We start from the raw sequence: 3,879 nt of genomic DNA, 5'->3' as shown, positions 1-3,879 counted from the left end.
ATATATATATATATAATCACCTCTTTTCTGTACCTTCAACCACTGCTCTTTTTCCCCTTCACTGTACTCCATTCTAAATACCGCTCTTATCTGCTATCATTCTCAATGCATTCCCATATCTATCATCATGGTCCACCTACTATAGACCCTTATGTATCCCTTTACCTCCCTCTCCATTGCTCTTACATCTTACACATCAACCCACTATTTTCTGTTCTATTCTCCTTCCTGAGCCACTCTTATTTCTCTCACCATACACCTTTAAATACTGGCATTTCCTATTATCTGCAGCCCTTTTCTAATTCATCATTCATTACAATAACCTCTACCTCCAACTATTTACCCCTTCCTCGCATTCTTAAGAAAGCACCCACTCTCTCATCCTTTCCCATGACCCAATGTCTGTGCCATCTCTTATACTCACCTTCTTGTTGCTTGTGAGTTTGCTCTGGCATCCCATCACTACATACCTCTTGTCTCTTTCAGCCATATATCTCCTTTATATCAAGACACCTGTGCTTATTTCTCTATCATACTTTAGTTTTTCAACACATGGCATACAGCCACCCACCTCCAACTTCCTTTCCCAAATACTTCCTCTTCATAATGGGAGCTTTTTTCATTTTTCTTTTTCTCTGTTCTTTTCTATCTTGCAAGCTATATAACAACCTCACTAGTGCTGGTGGCAAGAAAAAAGCACCCAGTACATTATGTAAAGTTGTTGTATTGGGAAAGGCATCCAGCTGTAGAAACTATGCCAAAGATGACACTGGAGTTCAACGCAGCCCTACAGCTCACCAGCTCCCTGTTTAATCACCCTGCCCATGCCAGCAAGGAAAGCAGCCGTTAACTAATGATATACGAATGTTCAGTAAGGAAGACAATTTCATCCAACTCAAGATGACAAAAGGGGAATGTTCAAAACAAACACAACCAGTTGGACTACAAAAAACACATCACAAACCTACAAAACAAATACAAAGCTAGTACAAAGATATAGTTGCAGAACTGGTTACCTATGTATGAATATGTTAGAATAATTAGTTTTGTTTGTTATTTACAATATAGTTAAGTACAAATTAACGTTTCCTACATGATGACAGGCATGCGAATCTTTATTTTGTACCTTTGTTATGTACAATATAGCTATGTATAAGTTAATTTATTCAACATGATGATGACTCGTGTATCTTTAGACCCGTGGTTGTTTCACAGAGGAGAACACAGATAATGTGTCAAATGAATACTATTTTGAGCAACCTTTACATGAAAATGGCTAGTTAAGCCAGCATTTGACTTGGCTGCAAGATCACAGTTAGGACAAGGATAGTTTGCAAAATGGTAAACATTTATATACAGTACTACGCAAAAGTCTTTGGCCACTTTAAACTATTGACGGTACCTTTAAAGCGAAAGAAATTTTAATTCCTGTCAATAAATCCAAATAAATCAAGAGATCAACTCTCTAGATTCACTTCAGCTATACACACCTAGTAAGAGCAACCTGTTACAATATTTTGTCCTTGTCTTTGCTTAGTTTTTCATTTTCTCGCTCCAACTATAAATTGCAAAGAGATGCCAAGAGTATCAATTCACAGATTGTATATTATGATATTATGCAATCCAGACATTAACCTGCACATGAGATTAATGTAGCCAAAGTTGGGCATCAGGTGCAGTAATTTCACTTGCCTGTAGAAGATAATGCTGATAAGATTGTGGGCATGTACACTGTCATTCTCCTCAAACTAACTTATTACAAAAATAAAAAGCAAAACAAATATATCACATGGATAAGATATTAACATCACAAAAGTTAGACCTCCTTCTCTTAATCCTTTAATATTCAGATTACCCAGTCAAATGTAATGCTTATTTATACACATTGTTTTGAATTAATCATGCCTTATCTTGTAGTTTCACAATTTTGACCATGTGTTCATTTTTAGAATGACATTGTAAAGTAAATGTGAGAAGCCAGATCTAACTGTTTTAAACATAAAAATAAAAAAAAGAAAGAATATCTGGGTAGCATACAACTGGTTTAAACCTTCAGCATTTAAACTGGCCATATCAAGCCCCAAAATTCCATGTGTTTTATGTTCAAACTGGCGAGACCTGACTTCTCACACCTAGCCTACAATGTCATTCAAAAACTAAACAATCATACCATCAGTGCTATGAAATAACACAGGATTAATTCAAATAAATAAACATTAAATTTGAAAGAATAAGCTGATGCTAAATAGTTAAATGCGAAAGAGTTTTTAAAAAGTCTGGTATCTATTCTTCTAGCCAAAAAGAGAGAGGCAATGTGGAATAAAGTGTATTGCCCAAGGACATAATAATATGCTTAGTGTGGAACTCACCAAGATATGAGTCAATAGTGAAATAAAGATGAGTCGAGTGCGTCTAGCTCATTAACTCAGGAGTCCGTAATTACAATCGTTATCACCTGGCATGCCCTTCTGATTTGCATTGTGTGAATTAATTGATAAATTAAACATTTTAAAAAATTCTTTATCACACATTTTGTGAACAATTTGCATTGTTGGTAGTCATTGGTTCACTGCATTAATGATAAGAAAAATGATGAGAGAATGCTTGTGCAATATGAGTGAAGTAAATACTACAAAGTACTTTCACCTGACAACACAGGTGACTGAAAATGTTTTCATTAATGTGTATGTATCTTTTGCTGACATACATAAATATAGATACACACATATACAGGCATATCTACATACATATTTAGATACACTCACATACACACACATATTCAGATGCACTCACATACACATACATATCTATATGCACTCACATACATTAACACGTGTATATATATATATATATATATATATATATATATATATATTATACATACACACATACGTACTGATACATACACAAAGAGCTTTCCCAGTTTCCATCTTCCACTAGTCAACTCAAGGCTAAAGTAAAAGACACATTGCCCTTAAGGGATTGTACAAGGGAATTGAAACTGGTATCATGTGGGTATGAAGTAAGCTTCTTACCCACGTACACATGCCAGTCTGTACTTAATGAATTACATGTAGATTGACAGTTCACAGACACAGAAGTACACATAAATGAACACAGACAGAGCCCCGAACTAGTTGAGTACTTCTCCGTATATTCTAAGTTCAAATCTCATCTCATCACTTCCAGTGTCCACTTTGCTCTCTGTTTGGCTTTCTAATTTCTAATGTGAGATGGGAAAAAAAAAAGCAGAATAAAAAAAAAAATACCAGTGACATGCTGGATGCATTTTTATCCCCTACATCCCAAAAATGTGGGGGGAAAAAAAAAAAAAAGAAAACTAAAATTAGGTATAAAACTTGTTCCTCCCCATCTCCTGAAACCAACTCACTGCAGAATCAAAAGAAATCAATCTAAAGAAATTTATTATTAATATATAAAATAAAACTATATTAAGAAAACGTTTGAAAACATGAATAAGAAAATGGGACTTTACCTGTGGGCTGACTGAATTGCTTTTATGTGATAGAGACACACTGCTCTCAGAACTGAACTAGTTATAAGTTTAAGGAAAGTGCAGTATACATATATACATTTATTATACACACACACACACACATACATACTCTGGAAAAGGAGTGGGAGGTGTGATGATGGCAATGGAGGTGGTAGTGGTGGTAATTGTAGTAGAAATAGGAGTGGAAGTAAGAGAGATGATGGCAGTAATAGCAGCAGTAAAGGTGGTGGTGGTGGTGACAGTAATGGTGATGGGGTATAATGGCAATGGTAGTGGTGACTGGTTGCCTGTGAATGTGATAGTTGTGGTGGCAGTAACAGCTGTAGGGGGCTGATGATGATGATAATAATCCTTTCTACTAT

At 35.4% G+C, this 3,879-nt stretch overlaps 1 long non-coding RNA gene across 1 annotated transcript in view; it reads right to left on the bottom strand.

Moving 5' to 3' along the window:
• Positions 1-3,580, bottom strand: part of LOC128250296 (uncharacterized) — a 16,130-nt gene extending 12,550 nt beyond the window's left edge. Inside the window, exon 1 of the long non-coding RNA XR_008266313.1 lies at positions 3,497-3,580. This is a non-coding gene — a long non-coding RNA (uncharacterized LOC128250296). The remainder of the gene's footprint in view (positions 1-3,496) is intronic.
• Positions 3,581-3,879: the final 299 nt, after the last annotated feature.

Source organism: Octopus bimaculoides, chromosome 20 (genome assembly GCF_001194135.2).
Source record: "Octopus bimaculoides isolate UCB-OBI-ISO-001 chromosome 20, ASM119413v2, whole genome shotgun sequence".
Classification (NCBI taxonomy): Eukaryota; Metazoa; Mollusca; class Cephalopoda; order Octopoda; family Octopodidae; genus Octopus; species Octopus bimaculoides.
Note: the sequence above shows the minus strand (reverse complement) of the source record. Positions and strands in the feature narration are given on the sequence as shown.